Here is a 23,964-nt window from a genome sequence, read left to right as displayed (position 1 = left end):
TGCCGTATGCAACAAGATAATGAGAGGGAATGTTGGTTCGATTACTTACGTATGTAACAGGCCAAACATCTCTTTATGCCCACTCACTGAAAACTAGTTTTGGTGAACGTGGCAGGCATGTGGCCCTCAAGGTTCCTCAGTTGGCACTGTATCCTGACAGTGTTACTCCTGTACTCGGTACCATGCCTCACAGCATCTGCTGGCTACAATCTCGTCACACATCCCGACACCCCCTCCCCCCGTATCCTCCACCACTACTCCCATCCCCACCTCTCCCCCTAAAATCGTAACATTTACCTGAGGCCACTGCTGCCAAAGGAGGAGCTGTCCACAGGGGCACAAGAATCCTGAGGCCTAGTTCCCTGTGCAATTCTGCACACAACTGAGTTTTCCTCCCCTGATGTCTGAACAAATCACACTGGATTCTTCGCTATAGTTCAAGAAGTTCACAATGATCTTTTACATCTGCTCAATTTCACATTCACAAAGGAAAACCAGAACCTCCATTATAAAGCAAAATTTTATATCTTTAGCATGTAATAAAGTGTTTCACGGCCAATGAATTATTTGTGAATCATGGAGATAAATCTGATAACCAATTAGAAAATAATAAAATCCTACAAACTGGAATGAGTTTAATGAAAATGGGATAACAGTTCTGGAGCTGAGGCAAGCCAAGTCTCCGTTCTTTCTGTAATTTCCAAATGCAACCTTCCAAAAGTGACTAAATTATTAAAGGTCACCTTTAGCTGTTGGCCCAGCCGCACCTTTACATTTAGTCTAATTCCTGTTTTAGGTGTCCACCTGAGACTCCCAGAAAATAAGCCTCCCATGAATTTGGCAATGGTATTAATGCACATGCAGACACTTGAACCACAGACGCGTCAGCCTGCAACTTAACAAAAAGTTTGATAAAACCAAAATGTCTTTGTTAAGCTTTTTCTTTGAAGCTACTTTTATCTCCACGATATTTACCATTGCAATTGGCCGAACAGTGATTATATCAAACTGTTTTTACACAGGTCTTTCACAGCCACAACTAAATTAGTGTATGTCTTTTCAAAGGAAAACTGGCACAACACATACACTGGCCTGGCTTTCCTCTCTGTTTCAGCTCTCCTGCTGTGTAACATGACTTGCTCCTGTGGGGAGGCTGTCGTCTAGTTCCGAAGAGTTTTATTATTCTACCATTAAAGGATGCATAAAATCAGTTGAAGATAATTGCAGTCAAGCCAATCACAATAGTAAATATCATGGAGATAAAACTTGGTTTAAATGCAAAGGCTTAACAAAGATGTTTTAGGTTTATCAAGCTTTTTGTTAAGTTTCAGGATGACCAGTTTGTGGTTGAAGTGACTGATAAAACACTGGCTAATCTGTTGTCATGGGGTTTTGTGCTGTGCCGGTGTACAGCATGTGACACAGATTTAACACAGATTTGATCTAAAAACAGCACAGGAGCTCCATAAGAGATTACTGTTGACAACAAGTGGGTCAGGACTCTGAAAACTACTGAACTGCAGACAGTCTGGCAGTGCAAGGAAAAGGCACTTCACATTGCTGGTTTCAAAATACTTTTCACCATGTGATTTGATTTCTGCTCTATGTACAGCTGTCAGAGTATCGTAAAATGTAGAGGTGGCTGCACATTTTAAGCACGGCTGATTAAACTATCTAAACTTTGAAGCAGTTTCTGTGTTCCCTGACATGACACAACTAGACATTTACAGCTTATTTGCCTTGGCTCTGAATTAGGAAAAGCTCAAGCTAAATACAGAGATAAATACAAAGGATTTCCTTTAATGACAGTGGGAAATCAGTTCCAGGGCTGAGGCAAGCTGAGTCTCCTTTCCTTCTGTAATTTCCAAATGCAACCTTCCCAAAGCAACCAAATTGTCAAAAGTCACCTTTAGCTGTTGGCCTGGCCCCTCCTTTACATTTGGCTTAATACCTGCTTTATAGGTTTACAAAGTGGCTTTGAGCTCTTAAAGTATACTGGGCAATTGCCTGCGTCTGAGCTAAAGTATCCAGGTTTAAGTCCAACTCCAGGATTTGATGGCATTTGTAATATGATCAAACAGGTTGAGTATCAACTAGCAAATCCTTCCAACACATACCAATGGCAAGTCGTAAGAGTGGTAAACATTCCTGGTCAGCCATGTGATGGCAAGAATGTTGGAGCCTCTGCGTAGTACATAGCTCGAGACCACAACATGCATCTAAAAGTGAATATTGCCACAGCAGGTAGTCTTTGAGATTATATATTGGATTTTACTTTTCGTTGTTCTTAATTTTCAATAATAATATTTTGTGGCATTAGTTTCCTGTTCATTAGACTTTCTACTCCAGTATGTGCTCCACTTCATCTCTCAATTAGCTGTAGCCTATGTCTCATTCCAGACATTTGAGATGAATGACAATCCAAGCTGACATTCCAGGCCAGGCCTGCAGTAGGATTGTATTGTTGTCTGGAGCTGTCTTTTAGTTAAAATGCTAAATGGAGGTCCTGCTTTTGGTTGATGTAAGAGATCCAAAGGCATTGTTTTGAAGAACATTGAAGGTTTCCCCAGTGTCCTGTCTAAGCTTCATTTCAAACTCATTGAAAAACAGATTCTTTGCTCATATCAAGGTGGGAATCTTGTGGGTAAATTTCCTGCCATATTTATCACATTACAAATCTTTTTTTTGCAGTCAAGGTCACTGGGTTTGGTTGCAGACAAGAAATTAGATCCCTGATATTGAAAAAAGTCAGGATCCCACCATTGTCCATACTCTTCCAGGCTTTTCCAGGGTGAGATTGAAGGCAAGAGTGAAATGCCTTAGATCTGTAAGATAAACAACTGTGTCAGTTAAAAACAAAATCCTCAGTTCTGAATATAAAGGTTAAGCACCTGCTCCCTGATCTGGAGGTGAAGGAGCCCTGAGCAGCAGTGACCATAATATGGTAGAATTCAACCTGCAGTTTGAGAAGGAGAAGCTGGAATCAGATGTAACAGTATTACAATTGAGTAAAGGTAACTGCAAAGACATGAGGGAGGACCTGGCCAGGGTTGATTGGAAGGGGAGCCTAGCAAGGAAGAAGGTAGAGCAGCAATGACAGGATTTCTGGGCACATTTTGGGAAGCACAGCGGAAATTCACCCCAAGGAAGAAGAAACATACTAAGGAGAGGATGAGGCAACCATGGCTGACAAGGGAAATCAGGGACAGCATAGAAACAAAAGAAAAAGCACACAGTTTGGTGAAGATTAGTGGGAAACCAGAAGATTAGGAAGATTTAAAAAACCAACAGAGGATAAGGGGGCAGAAAATGAAATATGAGAGTAATCTAGCTACTAGTAATATAAAAGAAAATTGCAGTTCCTTTAGATATCTAAAAGGTAAGAGAGAGGCAAGAGTGAACATTGGACCACAGGAAAATGAGGCCAGACAAGTAGGAATAGGGAACAAAGAAATGGTGGAGGAATAAATACTTTGCATCAGTTTTCACAATGGAAGACACCAGTAACATACCAGAATTCAAGAGATTCAGGGGACAGGGATGGGTGTAGTTGCCCATCACTAAGGAGAAGGTGCTGGGGAAGCTGAAAAGTCTGAAGGTGGATAAACCACCCGGACCAGATGGACTACATCCCAGATCTCTGAAGGAGATAAACGAGGAGATTGTAGAGGATCTTTAAGGAATCACCGGAGTCAGGGTGGGTTCCAGAGGACTGGAAAATGGCTAATGTAACAATTTAGTTTAAGAAGGGTGGGAAGCAGACAAAGAAAATTATAGGCCCATTAGCCTGACCTCGGTCATTGCTAAGATTTTCGAGCTATAGATTCATACAGCATGAAAACAGACTCTTCAGTCCAACTAATCCATGCCGACCATGTTCCTAAACCAAATTAGTCCCACCTACCTGCATTTGGCCCATATCCTTCTGAACCTTTCCAATTCATTACTTATCCAAATGTCCTTAAAATGTTTTAACTATACCTGCATCCACCACTTCCTCTGGCAGTTCATTCCACAAACTACTCTCTGTGTAAAAATGTTGCCCCTTATGTCCTTTTTAAATTTTCCTCCTCTCAATTTAAAAATATGCCCCCTAGTTTTGAACTCCCCCACCCTAAGGAAAAGACCTTATAAACCTCTATAAGGTCACCCCTCAACCTCCTACGCTCCAATGAAGAAAGTCCCAACCTATCCAGCCTATCTTTATAACTCAGACCTTCCATTCCTGGCTATTATGGATGTATTTGCAGGGTATTTGAAAGTACGTGGTAAAGAGGGTTGAGTCAGCAAAGCTTCATCAAGGGGAGGTCATGCCTGATAAACCTGTTAGAATTCTTTGAGAACGTAATGAGTAAGTTAAACAAAGGACAGTCGGTGGATGTGCTCTATTTGGATTTCCAGATGGCCTTTAAAAAGGTGTCACAAAGGAGGCTGCTAAATAAGAAAAGAGCCCGTATGCTACGGGCAAGGTACTGGCATGGATAGAGGACTGACTGACTGGCAGAAGGTAGAGAGTGAGGATAAAGGGGTCTTTTTCAGGATGGCAGCCAGTGATCATGGAGTTCCATAGGGGTCTGTGTTGGGACCACAACTATTCACATTATACATTAGCAATCTGGATGAAGGAAAAGCAATATCCAGGCGAATCACTGTCATCCCTGCTGTGCTCCCTCTCATCAGGAATTCTTCCTTTTATAGAATAGGCTGGCCATTGCATCACCTTAATTGGTCATGGAAAATGAAGGCAATCTGTTGAAGACCCTCAGCAAAATCCCTTTGTAGGTGGATCCACTCAGCTTCCTTCCATCAGCTATGGAATAAGTTCATAAGATTGCACTAACAACAATGGTTACACATTATAAATTATCATGCAGTTTAGTACATTGTGAAGTCATGGGGAGCCTTTATATAAAACAAGTCTTTCTTTTCTTAAAACACTGGCCCTTGCTTGTGTAAAGTTCCCTGGATATTGGTAGCCCATCAGCAGCTTGCTTGATTGGTCTTTCTTCACAGTGTGAGCCTTTCTACTGAATCTTAACAGGCTATTTGACCATGAAGCGTAATTCCCTAGTTTCCACCCAAAGTCGCTGGATACTACATAAACAGCAAAGTGCCCTTCCAGCACTTTTTACTGAACAAGAAAACAGAGAGGAGGAACCAGCCTGGAAAGTTGTTGAGGGTGTGGAATCCTAAGTGTTTGAGAATAGACAAAGGATGAAATTGAAGTGGCAGAATTATAAGGAAGTGAATTTTGGATGCAGGACAGATTAGAAGGCCAGCACAGAGGGTATTGGTGATGGTCACATTGAGACAATGATGCAAACTTTGATGAGGGTTTCAGTACCAGTGACGGTGGGTTGGAGATAGAGGTGGAGGTGAAGGCAGGTGATGTTGCTGTGGGGATATCAGTCAGTCTCCGCTGCTGGACTTTCTGAAGCTTACCTCAGGGCTAAATAGGAATGGGAGTCCTGCCTGATCTTTACTCCAATTCCCAGCACATGCAGGTTCATTTCTTACATTGGCTCCATCTAAAATCGTGAACACAATTTCTGAAGTTCCCCTCTCTGTATGTGTATTGAATCTTGAAAGCCCTTGGTTTATAATAAATGAGATAGCCCCAGAGTGGCATTTTAATTCTAATCCTCTTGAATAAGCTATTTCATGTGCCTTAAGTATTTTGAGATGTGATAATGATCTGAGTTACGTTAAAACACACAATTAGTCTTGTCAGAGGAAGCACTGTTTTAATTTTGAGTGAAGGATGAAAGGTACAGAGAGGAGAGGAAAATTCCATTAGCTAAATGTCATTTCTGTCAGCTTTTGCGCTGCTTCAGAGAGACTAAGCTGGTGAGAACAGCAAATCCAGCCACAGTTCCCTTCATGAATGGTTGTCTCTACAGAGCATGCTCAGAAGTTGCTTCATGCAGTGTTTTATTACCGTACCCAAGCACAGCAAGCAGGCAGCCAGGGCTCGAGATGAGCTCTTAGTAAGTAAGAGGAAACCAGTAGTCAAACTGCATTCAGATTACCCACATGCATTTGTGGCGTTTCTGCAAGTTCAGGCAGGAGTTTGAGTGAGTCTGGATTGGCTTGTCAAATTGAAGCTACAGTAGCTGGGATGGTAATCCTTTGCCCTCACAAATTTACTGGGTAATTTATACTTCAGCCAATATTTTGCTATTTAAAGTAAGCACAGAAGTGTTGTACATTTTAGATCAGGAACGTTTGCAGAATCTTTCAGTTGTGTTTTATCATAATTTTTGTAAAGGATGACTATAATGATTTACTATGTCTGTGCATATTAATTAACAGTCTGCAAGAGCAGAAAGTTATTAACAAAATCAGAGACAGCTTTTCTCATGGTCTTTGAACAGCTCTTGTCAATGGCTGCAAAACTAATCTTTTCAATATTTAATACATTGAAGCTACTTATTTTGCTTATGATGCAAATGATTCAGATATGTCTGTCATTAAAGGGAGCCCGGGATGTGACTCATTAAAGTACTTTTGATTTGTAATCAGAATGTGTATCTGTAAGGAGGCGGCTAGCAGGCCTGTGGAGAGTTCATTTCAAAAACATGTCCGATGGCTTAAGCAATCCACCAGTGCTGACACTCAGCCCCCTGAAAGCTCGAGATAAGTTGACTTGGAGATTGACGCTACGGTTGTCAGTGAGTTTTCCTTTTTCTCATCTGTGGCCAAAGCTAGCCAGAGATGTGTGGAGAGGAAGAAGCCAGATGTGCTACAGTATGTGAAATTGTTGTGGTTACTGATTGTCCTGATTGATGTGGGATTTCATGAGCAGAGCAATAGATGAATAAATCAGAGTAGGTTGGCAGCGTCTGTAGTCCAGATGCGGGTTTTTGATATGTGCTATTTTCATCACTGGCACACTGTACCCTGGGATCTCAGCAACTTCTTTAAGATGTTCTCTTCTTCAGACCTGTCTATTACCTGCATCCCACAGTCTGTTACTGAAGCAGCTGCTGTGCTAATGACATTGTTCCTCTCTTTCTAAGCTCCTGAGCCAGCCAGTCAGTTTGTTTCTGTTCTGCTTGGGTGGTTTTCTTGGCTTTGTATACTCTATGTGCCCCAGCCCCATTCTACAAGTTTCTACCTGCAGGATCTTGTCTAGTTTGCCATGTTTCTAGCTTTGGTTTCATGAACACCCCAGCAAAGACTTTCAGCTGGTCAGTCAGGAGAGCTCTGTCTCAGACATTTATTAGCTGCCTCATTGAATCACAAGTGGGGTTTCTGCAGGTAAGTTCATTACAGTTGCCCATCTCCTTTACAGTACAGTGGCACTCAGCTGGAAAAGCTGAATATTTTTGATTAATTTGTTGTCTTAAGTTTAAAAAAAAGCACAAGTAGAACACAATAACCTTCAGAATAGTCCCAGATGAGCACCTTTCATATTCTAAAAAAAATCATTTAACTACCTATGAGCATAAATGGAATCCTTTGCAAGAAATGGAAGATTGAAGTTCTTTTGTTGCTTTGTTACTAATCATCTTTAATTAATCAACTATATTGGTAGGGTCCAAAACCACAGCTTTCACCTTGAGAGACAACTGAGAGGCTTGTAATTGAAAGTTGCCAAATAGCTTAGAAAAAGTGAGATCAAGAGTTATTCAGTTGCCAGCAGGATTCATAAAGGAAATCAATATTCCTCAAAGGAATTCATAAGTGGTGGGGAAGAAATTCCATGATATGATGTGATTTTGCCTCCACCAAGATATTTTATCTGTCTTTGTTTCAGATTTCCAGCATTCACAGTACCTTATCTTTATTATGAAGGATTTTACCTGATGCAGCAATGTTATCCCTCATAGCATAAGAAACTGGGATTGGATATTGTGATGTTGAAGAATCCTTTAACTATAAATTAATTTTTATGCAAGAATATTTATATAGACATTAGATTACAACAAAGCAGCGTTGAACAATATACAACCAGCAGCATGTCATGCTTCAGCTGCTCTCAGGGTAAGATAGAGCATGAGAATTTTATACTTTCAGGTCACATGCCATGATACAGTGATGACATGCTAACGATATGATATAGCACAACATGATAGAATAGATGTATATACTGCGAGGCCATGCAGGAAGAGGAAGGGGCAACAGCAAGGAAATTCCTAGCCATTGGGTAGGATGTTGCATTCTGGATCAGAGTACTGACATTGAGATCAAATCAAAGTTTCAACCTGTATGGTGGTTGGAGAAGTCACCTGATGATGATTTTCCCTGAATTGGTCAAGAAATGAGAGTGGACTCTCAAAACTGGCAGGAAAGTAGATGCCCCTTAAAGCAGGAAGCAACTGTAGCCTTCCATTGCAGGTAAGAGAGAGAAAGAGGGTGCCATCATCTTGAAGAACCATCTCAGCACTTGGAACACTTTTAAGGAATATGTCCAGAGCTGCCAGACCACCATTTTGGAGAGGGATTCCCTGCACAGGGCAGCCAACAGTTGCAGGTGTGGCTAAGTAAGTGGAATGGGAAATGCCACTAAGTCAATCTGAACTCCTACTCCACCACTGCATTGAGGTAGCTGCAAAGCACCTGCCACTGCATGGGACGCACAAGCTAACTGGAATTTTCCAGCTGGATTATTGAATTGCTTTAATTTACCCTCTGAAGTCCTGATTCTGCCTCATTCCAGACACCAGTAAAGGTGGACAGTGCTAGTAAACAGGCACACTAACTGGCAACATGAAATTACCTTCATGTCTGCCTCAGGTCCTGCCCATAATGGGGATAAAACATTGCCAATGAGCTCCGGAGACAGCTCACCTGATGACCCTTATGGCTATTCCTCATCCCAGATTTTCTTCTATCCTTAAACAGAGTAAACAAATGCAATGCTTTGAATGTGAAATACCTTGGATCCTGGATGCAACCTTTCCAGGTGGGAAGGGCCATACTGCTGCTACTGATCTCCTCAGCTTCTATCACCCACACCTGATCAGGTAGAGAGGCTGCTCTCTTCTTCCTGTCCTTCAGAAGTATCGCCTCTCCTCAGAACTTTGCATTAACTCCAGGTAAGAGGGAAAGCAGAGCAGCCTTCCTACCTCTCCTTTCCATTCCTTTGGCTGCTGAAGCATCAGAAATCCTTGTAAACTTCAGTCTTTCTCATCAAGGCTGGGATCCCTTTTGATTAGAAATCCTTCCTTCAACAGATCTAGTGGGTCACCTGGCCTGGTCTCTTGATTGATGAACGAACATGGAGACAGAATTGGGCAGCATGGTAGCTCAGTGGTTAGCCCTGCTGCTTCACAGTGTTAGTGACCCAGCTTTGATTCCACCCTTGGGTGACTGTCTGTGTGTAGTTTGCACATTCACCACCCTCCTCCCCGCTCCCCCCCACCCCCGGGTCTGTGTGGGTTTCCCCCACGTTCTCCAGTTTCCTCCCACAGTCCAAAGATATGCATTTTAGCTAGATTGGCTGTGCTAAATTGGTCATAGTGTCCAGGGGTGTGCAGGCTGGGTGGATTAGCCATGGGAAATGCAGGGTTACAGACATAGGGTTGGGGGGTTGGGATGCTCTTCGTAGGGGCGATGTGGACTCACTGGGCCGAATGGCCTGCTTCCACAATATAAGCATTTTATGATTCTAGACTGACAATGCTCTGGTTTCGCCATTTGTGTTTCCAACTTGCAACTGGGCCTGTCCTTACAGCAGGGCTAAGAGTTGAAAATTCCACCCTGTGTATTTGATATCTTCAACAAGTTGTAATTTAAACTGAGAGACTAATATATACGAACAATATTCTCTGTGTGTGTCCTGTCCTCAGATTTGCTTCCTTTAATGAATTTGGCTCATATAAAAAGATCCTACAAGCTGCATGCTGGGGGAGGAACAGAAGGGATACATCTGCAGTGAAGAAAGGAATTTCTAACCTTCATCATCATAAATAAAACTTTCTCAGAGGCCTTGATAATAATAAGGGAGGGAATGAAAAATGTAATTTCATTTTGAATTCTCTCTATTCTAGCGATGATGTATAAGTTAAATCACAGTTGTTTTATCTTTGGAGAATATTTTAAATACACAATCCTTTTTGAATTAAGCACACAGATACATTTCATACATTATGTAATCCCTGTAATTACTCCTAGTAGATCTGCAAGTGAGACTCTTTGTGATAATCATTCTGCTGACAGTGTGGAAATCTAAAAATGGTCCTAAAAGTATTAATAGTACTGAATAAATGAACAGCAATTTTCAATGGAACAAGTTATACTGGGCATGAAGCTGGAGGCTGTCATCTAATATCAGGGATCAGATGACACTTTAAACACTATTTCAGTTTATGACTTATTTGGAATCTATCAAGAAAGTATAAGTTCAATCAAGTACAGCAGCATGGTGGTAGTTGAATCAAAAGGATCAGATTATACACAGCATGTAGGAAGATTAATCACCTTTATTACCACCATATGAATCCTGAGATGAGCTTTGATTTCATTTTCACTGCTGTTTCATATATATATAAATATATAATGTGTCCTCCAGATCCCATGAGCTGGTTTGATTCTTTAGATTTCTAAATGCCCCACCATCTGCTGTCAACTAGTGTATTGCATGCCTTTGGCCTGTACCAAGGGTTTAACAACTGTGAATTATGCTGCACAGAGAAAGAAGCCAAAATATCTTTGGCCTAGTTCCACCTGAAGAATGTGACAAACCTGACAGATGTAGCCTCGGCTCCTGACTCTGCCAGAGTCTGCACAGTCTGGCGGGACTACTTACTTAACGTGCCCTAGCTCCTTGCAAACTTACTATCTCTCTGTAACTCCTCAAGAAAGCTTTTGGACATTTAAAGTCTTTGCTTACTGGAATATGGAAGCAAGCACCATCAAAATGGGACATAGCTTCTGTGCAGATTCTCCGAGCTGCTCCCTCCAAGGATTTCTACACTGAGTCAGTTCTAAAGAATCCTCCATCAGGAGATTAGAAATCTCAGAAATGTCAGAGTGGGTGGATATTGTTTTGTTTGATGGGTGTGAGCGTTGGCCCTTGTTTAAGTCATTAATATAGATTGTAAATAGCCAGGGTCCCATCATGGATCTTCCATGAGGCATAGCCTATCAATTTGGAAATGCTCATTTATGCTTACTCTTTGTTTCCTGTTCATTAACCAATTCTCAATCCATGTCAATATATTGCCTTCAAATCCAAGAGCCCTTACCTTGCCAATTTCCCTTTTTTGTGTAACCTTATCAAATGCTTTTTGGAAATCTAGATATTCCACATCTTCTGGTTCCCCATTAATTACATTATTAGATAAATTCTCTAAAAAACTCAAATACATTTGTCAAACACAATTTCCCTTTCAGAAACTCACATTGACTTTATCTAATCATGCAATGATTTTCTAAAGGCTGTGCAAGGCATCGTTGACAATAGATTCCAGCATTTCATGATGACTGACGTCAGTCCAACTGGCCTGTACTTCTCAATTTCCTATCTTCCTTCTTTCTTTAATGGCAATGTCAGGGGCAGCAGGGTGGCTTAGTGGTCAGCACTGCTGCCTCACACTGTCAAGGACCCAGGTTCAATTCTAGCCTTGGGTGACTGTCTGTGAAGTTTGCATGTTTTCCCTGTGCCTATTGGGTGCTCTGGTTTCCTCCACAGTCCAAAGATATGCAGCTTAGGTGGATTGCCCCATAGTGATGTGCAGGCTAGGTGGATTAGCCATAGGAACTGTGGAGATTGGGTGGAGGGGTTGGACTGGGTGGAATACTCTTCAGAAGGTTGGTGCAGACTCAGTGGGCTGAATGGCTTCTTTCTACATTGTAGGGATTCTATCCAGAAACTTCCACTTGGTTGTACTGAGTTTGAGTATTGCTGAAAAGAGAGATATATTACTGAAACTCTTCATCTTCCACTCATCAAGACAAATTCAAAAATGCCAAATATCAAACAGTTGTAAGTTATACTACAGAGAAGTAATGCTGACTGGGTGAAAAATCCATTCTGATTGATTAAGGCATTTCCATGGCAAAAGTAATCAAATACTATATATGCCACAAGCTTCTGAGTTGTGCAAAAAATACATAATGATTGTACACATTCCTTTTATTTGAAGTCAGAAGTCACACAACACCAGGTTATAGTCCAAAAGGTTTATTTGAAATCACAAGCTTTTGGAGCACTGCTCCTTCATCAGGTGCAGTGGAGGGAAGTCCACAGGCACAGAATTTATAGGCAGTGAGATCATTGCAATATAATGCTCGGTAATCATGAGTGTCAACAGATAAGTACAAATAGTGTGAGTGGAATGTCGACAGGCTGAGCAACAAATCTCTGCAAGTGATCGAAAGTGTCAAATGGTGTGAGTAAAGTGTCAACAGCTGAATAGCAAGTGAAGGGATGACCTATAATCCAATTAGTTAAGGCAGAGAGATAATTACAAAAAATAAAAAAAAAATGGTGCTAGAGACAGTTTTGGATTAATTGTTACTTTGGTTAGACCCTCGTTATGTGACTCTTATACCATGTCATATTATTCCAGCCATTTGGTTTGTCTCTAGCACCACCTTATTTTTGATTTTATGTAATTATCTCTCTGCCTCAATCAATCAGATCATGGGTCATCCCTTCCTTTGTTATTCAGCTGGTGACACTTTACTCACACCACCTGACACTTTTGATCACTGCAAAGACTTGTTATTCAGCCTGTCGACATTTCACTCGCACTGTTTGTACTTATCTTTTAACACTCTTAATTACCTGGAATTATCTTGCAGTGATCTCTCTGCCTATAAATTCTGTACCTGTGTGCTTCCCTTTACTTCACCTGACAATGAAGTGAGCCACATTCAAGCCTTAATGATCATCTTAAGCTGGTTGTTAGTGTAGCTCTTAGTGGAAGTTCTGCCCAATCACAAATCATATCTAACAATAGGCCTTTTGCTACTAAGCAGGGACTCTACTTATGTAGTTTCCATGAATAGGAGGCTGCTGTAATTCTGTTGTGCCTAACAAGCAATTGAGCAACATCATCTATGAATTTCAGTGCCAATGCAGTATAGCGAAATGAATGGCTGATCAAATTATGTAACATGTTCTTTCATTTGCCTGTAATAAGCAAAGAGCAGACCATGCCAAAACAGCCTGTGCATGCAAATCCCAAAACAAAACTTCCACCATTTGATTCCATGATTCAGGCATCCCTTGCTAAACAATCCTGAGTGTGCAACTAGCTGTACTAACAAAAAATTTAAAACTGTTAACTGAACTCAAAACATGCCTCATGTATACTTGTTAGAAGCAACATATATTCATTTGTACTCGACAAATAAAAAGAATATGTTGGAGGCTTGAGCATTTTTTTGAATTGCCAGGATCCAGACCTGCCTGTAGTTCCCTGTAGTTCCCTATTGCTTTGACCATGGCAACACCTACTCTGAGTCAACATGTCAATGATTCAACATCCCTTTCTCCTCTAGTATAAATTCTTGTGATCATTTGCAAGGCATTCTTGTTTTGCCCTGTTAAGTGCCAAAAGCAATTTACACATTTGAAGTTATCAAAACATTTACATTTACTTGTCAGAATATTCCCAACTCCTCACCTGGTTTCCCTCATGTTTCCAAATTCACTTAGCTGGTGAATTTTCCAACGGTTTCCAAAACCCAGCCAACCTAATGAAAATGTTATGGAATGTTAGGTTTCCCTTAGGCTTGTCAATAGTGAACCGATATCCTTGACCATGTGTGAGCGGTCACAATCTGAAGCTAACACGAATTTCTTCCTGACTATGGGAAGTTCATGTTAGGCTCTTATTGAGGGAAAATTCAAAGCGGCCTCCAATTTGCTGATTGCAGCACCTGTTCCTGACATTTTGGGGATGTAAAAATCCAACCCTATGTTTCTGTTTATAACAACCAGAATTTCATTTGTTTCAATGCAGCGTTATTAACCTGTTCTGCCACTTTCCATTATTTATGTACATGAACCTCCAGGTCCAGCAGCTTCTCTTTTCCCTTTGATTTGTACAATTTAGTTTATGTTGCTTCTTCTCCTCATTTTTATGGCTATCAATACAAATAGAAAATTTAAGGACTACTTCACTGTTGAACTTTCGAAACATCTTATCCAAGCTCGGAGGTACACAGCCAGCTCTGATTGCACCCAACTGCACCTTTTTCCAATTTGCCCCCAGAGTTACTGTTGCAAATGAACCTACAGCAATTGCAACCAACTGGGGAAATTCTGTATAAACCTCTTGTGTATAGAAGTCTCAAGAATCTCAGATAAAAACTGAAAGAACTGCGGATGCTATAAATCAGGAAAGAAAACAAAATTGCTGGAAAAGCTCAGTAGGTCTGGCAGCATCTGAGAATGGAAAAACAGAGTTAACGTTTTGGGTCCGGTGACCCTTCCTCAGAACTGATAGTGGCTGGGAAAACGTCAGTTCATATGCAGAAAAAGAGAGGTGGGCTTGCGTTGGTCTTCACTGGAACACTGCAGCAAGCCAGAGACAGAGATGTTGGCCAGGGAGCACTGTTATGTGTTAAAGTGGCAGGCAACAGGTAGTTCAGGGTCTTTTTTGCGAGCAGAATGTAGATGTTCTGTCAAGCGGTCGCCAAGTCTACACTTTGTTTCCACAGTGTAGAGGAGACCACATTGTGAGCAGCGAGTGCAGTAGACTAGATTCTGGGAAGTGCAGGTGAAGTGTTGCTTCACCTGGAAGGTATGTTTGGGTTCTTGGATACTGGGGAGGGAGGAGGTAAATGAATCTCAGACACTGGTTTCAAGGTGCGAAAAGGTACCTTCCAGCTTTTTATATCTGACTGCATCAGCCAACTATGGGGACTCAGGTTTTATCCAAGCAACTGACAGCTGACAAGGTCACTCACTGTGTATACTTGAATATAAAACCTTGCATCATTCCAGAGCACTCAGAAGGACAAATTTTAAGCCTTGTAAGATGCTTTCAACAAGACGGCTTAATTAAACTACCTCATTCCGAGAACATTTTGTTGCCATGGAGCTGTCTTAACATTGTTGGGTGGTCTTCATATGATACCATTTAGAAATCTACTTCACATGCCATCAGAAAACTTTCTTTGACATTTTGCCAAGGGACTTCATTCTGATAATTTTCATAACTATGAGTGTCGTTAACGACCTCAACTTGCATTGTTATAGCAAGTTAGCTGTAATAAACCTATTAACATAGCGGAATCTTCAAACTAATATGTTCAGTGTTGAATTGCTAATCACTCAAAAGCAGCTCTGTTGAACATAAACATTCACGTGTCTGACATCAGGCTCCCAAAGCAACTGCTATGCTCCAAACTTGGTCAAAACAGGGGACTCCCAGGAGGATAGCAGAAAACCTTTAGGGATGTCCTCAAAGCACCCAACAAGGAGTCAAATCATCCTCAAAAGCTTACGAAAGATCCGGGCTTGTGACTGAACAAAATGGAGATGGTACATTCAAGAAGACAACAAATACCTCAAGGGACTTTATCAGGATAATGCAGAGATGTAGTCAATGAGTCAGAGGCTTCTTTCATCACTCTCCTTGGCCACCTAGATTTTCAACCCTCTTTCATACTGAAAATTGATGGCAGTTTCTTTGGCCTAGAAACAGGTTCAAGAACTCAAACTTCTAAACAACTCACCTACATGATCCTCCAAGCACCACCAATCCTGCATGTGACAGAGTATACGGATCACATATTGGAGTTCTTCGAACATCTTCAAACACATCCCACCAGAGGGGAAGCAAGTCTATTTTGTATTTTTTTGTTTGCCTAAGAAGAAAAGAACGGAGCCAAGGTGCCTCACAGGAGTATTATGGAACAGCATTAGACAAACTTTTCTTTGAAGAACAAATTGCAGTTAAGCATGTGGACACATTGTTACTCATCAGTGTTTTTAGTTGTCAATTATCCTAGAGGCTCATAGTTATAGTGCAACACCTCAAATCAAGGCGGCCCACATTATAATTCAGGTAGCTTTCAAATTTACTTTATTTTATTCACTCCTGGGACTTGAGTGTCTCTGGTTGGGCCAGCATTTATTGTCTGTCACTAGTTGCCCTTGAGAAGGTGGTGGTGAGCTGCCTTCTTGAATCTCAGCTGTCCATATGCTGTAGGTAGACCTACAATGCCGTTAGGAAGAGAGTTCCAGGTTTTTAACCAAATTACTCTCAAGGAATAGTGATATATTTCCAATTCAGAGTGGTGAGTGGCTTTGAGAGGAAATTGCAGGTGGTGCTATTCTCATTGTATCTGCTGTTCTTATCCCATATGGTAATGGTCATGGGTTTGGAAGGTGCTGTTTAAAGATCTTTGGTGAATTACCGCAGTGCATCTTTGTCGGTGGTACACACGGCTGCTACTGAGCATTGGTGGGGTGGAGAGTAGATATTTATGGTTGAGGTGCCAATCCAACAGGTTGCTTTGTCCTGGATGGTGTCAAGCTTCTTGAGTATTGTTGGAGCTTCACTCATCTAGGCAAGTGGGGAGTATTCCATCACAATCCTGACTTGTGCCTTGCACACAGTGGACAGGTTGTGTGGAGTTAGGTTTGAGTTACTCACTGGAGTATTCCTGGCATCTTGTAGCCACTGTGTTTATGTGGTGAATCTCATTGAGTAATGCTCAAAATGTTGACAGTGGGGCATTCAGTGATGGTAACCCCATTAAATGTCAAGGGGCAGTGGTTAGATTGACTCTTATTAGAGATGGACATAGCCTGGCATTTGTGTGACGTGATGGTACATGCCGCTTTTCAGCCCAGCCTGGATATTGTCCAGATCTTGTTGCATTTGAACATGGACTGCTTCAGTATCGGAGGAATATGAAAGGTGCGAAACATTCTGCAATCATTGATAAACATCCCCACTTCTTGATGGAGGGAAGGAGCTGAGATAAAAGCTGAGAGTTCATGAAAGCAGAACTCATCAGCAATTTGTGGTAATTATTAGTGATTTTAGTGGTTTTAATTTAGTGAATCTAATGGTTACTCAACTTCGAAAGGTTTGAGGGGTTTGGCTGACTGAAGGAAGCAAGAGCATAAGAATGGATTGCACTGATCTGATAAATACCTAGATCTACCTCTCTGGGTCTGGTTTGAATCTCACTCATAAGGTACCAAAGGCAGCTGGAGCCTCCCTCACAGACATTACCAGTTTCAGCTTCTGCAGTATCTGCTCCATCTTGGCCAGGCACCTTTAGACCTCATTCACCATGACTTGATGCCTGTGCTGAGGAATCCAGCCAACTCCTAACACTGAAACAAAGAAACATGCATCACGTGAGATTTAAACATAAGGAGTGCACAAAGATTATGAAGCAGGGATTCTTTATTCCATTTATATTTGGTCTCTACAAACATTGAATGAAATTAAAACTAAAATTGCAATCATTTAATAAAGCCTGTAGTTCACATCTTGGTTGAGGAATCCTTTGTCTGTCTGTCTATCTCTTTCCATGAGGCTTCTAAGGATGAACTTAACTGCAAAGAAAACAACAGGACAATTCAATCAGTAAAGGACTCTTTTAGTTCCTGTTGTACCCTAGCTCCAACAGCCATGAATGAAAGAAGGCTGCAGCCATGGGTCGAGGTCTTGGGTAGTTGAGTTCCCCTCCACACCGACACCTTGTTGCAGCTATGGCCATCACCAAAAGTTTTAATAACTGAAGAAATCTTCAGAGGACAGCACCATCTTGAAATGCCCTCGCAGTTCCCCACCTACATCAGCAGTACCCTCCTCTCCTCATCTCTCAGTTGGCACTCTCGTCAGCCTATAATTGGCTGTGACTCCCAGAGGTGGAATATCAATTAATCACACAAATGGTTGGCATTTGGACACCATTGGAATCAAGACTCCTGTATGGTCCTGATGCTGAGCATCTTCTAAGGGGAGAAGATTCCACCCAAGGTGTCTGTATTAACGTTGTTTGATGCTTCCTACTTAAGTGTATATTTTACATCAGCTCCTTCACACCGGTTCTTAAGAACAGCTCCAAGCCTTGTTTTGGCAACAACACAGACAGATATGAAAAGGAGATGATTAGGGTGTATTTTGATTCCAGATTATTTTTATACCTTGGTTTGTTCATGGATTAAGGCACACCCTGACTAAATTAACCCAGAACTGGTCTGTGTTGGCAACACCAGAATGAGTAATAAAAAACAGCAAGTTTTTTTGTGTATTTGATTGCTTCTGAATGTATGTGGAAATCTACATGTACAAAAATAAAGGAACCTTTGGCTAAAATACAGTCATGTACAGGCACTGAGAAGTTGTTGCACAGGTGGCTATACGCTGTTTATAACTTTCTGAAGCTCTTTCTGAAAAACTTCTCAGTGCCTGCACATGACTGTATTTTAGCCAAAGGTTCATTTATATTTTGTGCTGAACAAGTAGTTCTGGCTGCTTCCTGACAATACTTTGCTCGTCATATACACATTGTGAGGTCCTACTGCTGTAATGCCGTTCTAATGACATTGGCCAGAATCCATGCCAATTAACCTTGAAGAGTGAGGGTCTGTTCAAACCAGTAGGAAACAATTGTTCTCTTGTATTTTGTTCAGACAAAGCATTTTCCCTGGGCCATGCTTCTCTCTGCGGTCATTTGCTTTGCTGTTGTCCTCTTTTCCCCTTTCGTGCACTGAGTTACTGAACTGCTCTAGGTTCAACAGATGGTTCCTTTTGACCTCCTGGCTCTTCGTAATCTTCACGGAGTATTTTTCTCCTCTTACAGAAATCCTACCGTAGTCACTGCGGATTTTTTTTTAAAACAAGGGAAAGAAGACTGCTGGAAGTTTATGCACAGGCTACAGTCATGTGGAGGAAAAGGTAGGTCAGTGGGAAAGAAGCTGGTACTGAGCTGGCTGTCTCTGGCTGTCAAAACATTGAGATGCCATGGTTGATACTAACAGTCAAGGATTCTTAACAATTCTGGATGGTCATAGACTAATGAACTCTGGTCAGCTGCACAGACTTATAAGTGCTGGATGTGCTAAGAGACAGATGACAATGTATTGGTACTTTCTGGAACTAAGTGCTGAATGTTTTTGCTATGGCCTTTTATTATACATTCCTTGAATCAGCCTGTGGATCATTTTGCATATGAACCATTAAGAAAAATCCATGTGGTTCTGTCATCAGTCCCTTTCTAAAGGGTCACCTGCTTTTGGATAAGGTGCCAAGCTTCAGTACAGGTGGAGCTGCCTGATTCAGAAGCTCGTGTTTGTAAATAGGTTGCAGGAAGCCACTGTGACTGGGAGTCAGTCAAACAGCTGTGTCTGGTTCATCAGCTAGACTGAAGCAGTGAAGCTTTATGATTTTTTTTACATAAACAAAATGTAAGGGTATGTTTGAGATATTTTCTAAAAACGTGAGGTACGTAGTAGGGCCAATCAAATAACCAGAAGACATTTTTAAATTGAAAAAAAATGCAAAGTTTCAGGGAAGTCTGTGAGTTTACTTTAAGACGAGTCAGGTCTTTAAAAGTAGCAAGCATGTGACACAGCATTCATTTGACATCCCTGTGCTTAAGAAATTAGATAAATTTAGATACACATTTTTGTAGCTGATTACATTTTGTATGTGACTCCCTTACTCAACTCATTTGTTGATCTCTTTTGTTCCTGTTTCTCATCAGATGAACAATTAACTAAATGGAAGTATTGTGCTGCAATGACCATAAGACCAAAGCATATTTTGAAGCTTTCACATTGGGTTTATAGGCTGTGTCCTACATGTTCTGGTTGGCTTTCGTTCCCAGATGTTTGAAATAATCACACTTTAAACTTGGGAAGGTGAGAGTGCTTAATATTTGCCACACTGCTCCTTGTACAAAAGAGCAGGTTTAGCCTGGTGCTGACAAACATCAATGACTCTCTAGTGCAGCTATAAATGTGGCCTAGTGTAACGATTAATTCTTAGCTCCCAGCTTATTAGTTCCTAGCTCTTTATAGCAGAACAATTATGTATAACTTGCTGAATGATCTGCCAATTCTTCAAAAAAAGGGCTTGTGGCTGTTAAAAGAAACTAAACAGGCTTGGCACATTTGTTTGGGACAGTTCATTACAAAACCCTCACCAGCCACCCTCCCCTTCTTGATAGACAGTATTACTGAATCAGAACTACTCTTATATTACCTTTCACCAACGTCAAATGTAAGATCTAAGATGGGATTTTTTACTGCAATCTAACTTAAGGATCCCAGTATTAATGGAGAGGTGGGACAGTGCTGGGGAGCTGAATAAGAGGCGAAGAACCCAAACAGATTGGGCACACAAATGACAGGAGATCACTTGATTCCATTTAGACCACCACATGACTGCCAGCTGCTCCGATTGGCTGCCTGGCAAACAGGAGACCACAAAATCACTGCAACTTCTGCATGTTATATAGACCCTGCTTGCCTTTAGCAAAAGCCTTGTCTGGGGCCTGAATCGCCATTTGTAAACATTGTCACAGTAACAAAATCAAAAGTTGCTGCAAAAGCTCAGCAGGTCTGGCAGCATCTGTGAAGGAGAAAACAGAGTTAACGTTTCGGGTCCAGTTTTGAGGAAGGGTCACTGGACCCGAAACGTTAACTTTGTTTTTTCCTTCACAGGTGCTGCCAGACCTGCTGAGCTTTTCCAGCAACTTTGTTTTTGTTCCTGATTCACAGCATCCGCAGTTCTTTCGGTTTTTATTGTAAACATTGTGTTGAGTGGGAATGTGGTTGAGTTGCCCAATCTGATACTGTTATCCCCCCAACACCCCCATGAATTCTCTCTTATCCATAAGATTGGGGTGAGGTTTAAAATCAATACCAACATAAATGTGTTCATTAGTAAGATAATTGCAATGGTGATATTTGTAAATAGTAAAAATATTATTATATGAATATTTCCTGTTTACTTGCAACTTTCTTTAATGTCATAAGAACTCTTATTGATTGTGATATACTGTATTGCTTTCATTTTTAAAGTGTAGCAAACAGTGTTTCACTTTGGTAAATTGTCGGTTCCAAAATTAGATATAAGTGTCTGCTAACGAAGGGGTGAAATCATGGGAACTGATTGCCAGAAATGCAGCACTACTTTTCACTGATGGTCTAATTAAATGGATGTTTTTGATAATCAGGATTAATTTTCAATGCTAGTCTCAAGGTGGCTTTTTCACTTGCAGTTGGAGTGTGAGCCTGTGCTAATGGTGTTATACTTACCCTTTCTTGTTTCCTTGCATCTTGGACTGAATATCTTATGGAGCCTGGAGAGATTAGCTGAATGCTAATGCATTTAATTCCTTTGATCTCCACATTCTTCCAGAGTATCTAACACTGTGGCAGCTCTAATGAGAGGCATTTTACCTACCCCACTGAGGGAAATGAAAAATCACAACATCTAGTGAAACTTTGAAAGCTAAGGCAACCAAATACTGCTGAGGGTCAGCATCCATCGCTGCACTGTGGGATACATTACATTGGAATTTGTTTTGATTATTTTGAATAGCCTCTTCAAATCTTTCACACAGTTTGTTTGCTGAAGTATGGTGTTAGTCAATTTACCCATTCAAACTTGGTCAGTTCTCCCCTCATACCTATGTAATTGATAATGTTTTAGATTAAGAGTATATTGTGATTGAAGTCTGTCAATTTCAATCTTTAACATGAAATTCAATGGTATTATGATCAGCCCTTCCCAGGAAAGAGATTGCTGGTTAGAGTTAGCTCACCAACCAATGTATCAAGAATTTCCAAGGTCTGGTTTAAACATAACACCTAAATAGTGATCTTCCTCTGAACTTGAATGATGTGTTATAAACATGTTGATTCAATCACCCAAATGGCCAATTGATACTTTTTCTTGACCCAGAATACAAGTTTCTTTAAGGATTTGTAATCATGGCCGAGTGGTTAAGACAATGGATTTGAAATCTATAAGGGTCTTGTAGCGCAGTGGTGATGTCTCTGCCTCTGGGACAGAAGGTTTGGTTTTAAGTTCCAATTGCCCCAGAGTTGTATCATAGCACATTCGAACACGTGAATTAAAATAATTAAAATAGACATTTACCAGACTTCTTTAATGAATAATCTGTTCATTACAGCACAAAAAACTTATCTTTAAACAAGTGGCAAACACTAATTAAAATCTAAACTATAAGATAGAATGAAAACAATACCCCCTTAATCCCAAAAACAGAGTCACATAACACAAATCACAACTGTTGCTGCAGAGAAGATATTTAAAATAGGCAAAGCACCTCTGCTGACCAAGGGTGTGCAAAACACAGATAAAGTTTGTGACTTGTCCTGGTCCACCAAAATTGATGGACAGTGAAGAAGTTTATCTCAGAGTACAATGGGATCTTGAGCAGATGGGCCAGTGGGCTGAGGAGTGGCAGATGGAGTTTAATTTAGATACATATGAGGTGCTGCATTTTGGAAAGGCAAATCAGGACAGGGGTGCAGGTGCATAATTCCTTGAAAGTGGAGTCACAGGTAGACAGGATGGTGAAGAAGGTGTTCGGCATGCTTGCCTTCACTGGTCAGAGCACTGAGTGTAGGAGTTGGGAGGTCAAGTTGCACATGTACAGGTCATTGGTAAGGCTACTTTTAGAATACTGTGTTCAATTCTGGTCTTCCTGCTATAGGAACAATGTTGTTAAACTTGAAAGATTTACAAGGATGTTGCCAGGATTGGAGGATTTGAGCTATAGGGAGAGACTGATAGGCCGGGGCATTTTTCCATGGAGCATCAGAGGCTGAGGGGAGATCTCATAGAGATTTATAAAATCATGAGGGGTATGAATAGGGTGAACAGCCAAGGTCTTTTTCCCAGGGTAGGGGAGTCCAAACTAGAGGATATAGGTTTAAGGTGAGAGGGGAAAGCAACTTTTCTCATGCAGAGGGTGGTGCATGTATGGAGGAAGCTGACAGATAAGATAGTGAAGGCGAGAGCAATTACTACATTTAAAAGGCATCTGGATGGGTGCATGAATAGAAAGGGTTGAGAGGAATATGGGCCAAATGCTGGAAAACGGGACTACATCAGTTTAAGACATCTGGTTGGCACAGACAAGTTGGACCGAAGGGTCTGTTTCCACACCATGCATCTTTATGGCTCTACGACGCTATGTGATGTCAGATAGGTTGTACAGATCAGAGGTTGGCAGATGATATCAAACAGCATATCCTTCAGCTGTTCACTACAAGCATGGTACTGACTGTATCTGATCAGACTGTGCCTGCAAAACTCACAACACAGTATCCACATTCGATATTCTGGAAATGGACAACATTTATTGCCTTAACTTGAATGTGTGAAAATATAACAGGTAACCATTTTAGGACTGTCAGTTGGGCTTGCAGTGCGATGCTTTTGAATTGAATTGGTTTTATTGTCACATGTACTAAAATGAGTACAGTGAAAAGTTTATAAGTCGCCACTTACAGCCCCATCTTATGTACAAAGGTATCTAGATAAAATCCTTAGTTACCGAACAGAAAAACGAAGAAAAAAATGTTGCATCACAGCTATACACAGTATAACCATTGGTCAGAAAAACAAGGAGCAAAGTTCAAAAGATAGACATCATTGTCTTTAGACCAGCATTTGTTGCGGGGGGGGGGGGGGGGGCCTCCACACTCTACACTGAGCCCCTGGTCACCACGCTCCGCACCGAGCCCCTGGTCACCTCGCTCCGCATCGAGCCCCTGGTCACCACACTCCGCACCGAGCTCCTGGTCACCGCGCTCCACACCGATCCCCAGTCACCTCGCTCCGCATGGAGCCCCTGGTCACCGAGCTCCTGGTCATCACACTCCGCACCGAGCTCCTGGTCACCTCGCTCCACACCGAGCCCCTGGTCACCACACTCCGCACCAAGCTCCTGGTCACCACACTCCGCACCGAGCTCCTGGTCACCGTGCTCCACACCGATCCCCTGGTCACCTCGCTCCACATCGATCCCCTGGTCACCTCGCTCCGCACCGAG

The 23,964-nt window shown here is 41.4% G+C and overlaps 1 protein-coding gene across 3 annotated transcripts in view; it reads left to right on the top strand.

Moving 5' to 3' along the window:
- The window catches only part of jcada (junctional cadherin 5 associated a), a 175,816-nt gene that overhangs the window by 50,764 nt on the left and 101,088 nt on the right, over positions 1 to 23,964 (top strand). For 2 of the 3 annotated variants that reach the window (XM_048618521.1, XM_048618527.1), the window contains exon 2: positions 18,733 to 18,827. The exons of the other annotated variant lie outside the window; for it this stretch is intronic. The gene's annotated coding sequence lies outside the window, so the exon portion shown is untranslated. The remainder of the gene's footprint in view (positions 1 to 18,732; positions 18,828 to 23,964) is intronic. 3 annotated transcript variants of the gene reach the window in all.

This window comes from Rhincodon typus, chromosome 2, assembly GCF_021869965.1.
Source record: "Rhincodon typus isolate 14 chromosome 2, sRhiTyp1.1, whole genome shotgun sequence".
Classification (NCBI taxonomy): domain Eukaryota; kingdom Metazoa; phylum Chordata; class Chondrichthyes; order Orectolobiformes; family Rhincodontidae; genus Rhincodon; species Rhincodon typus.
This window is presented reverse-complemented; position numbering and strand designations above follow the sequence as displayed.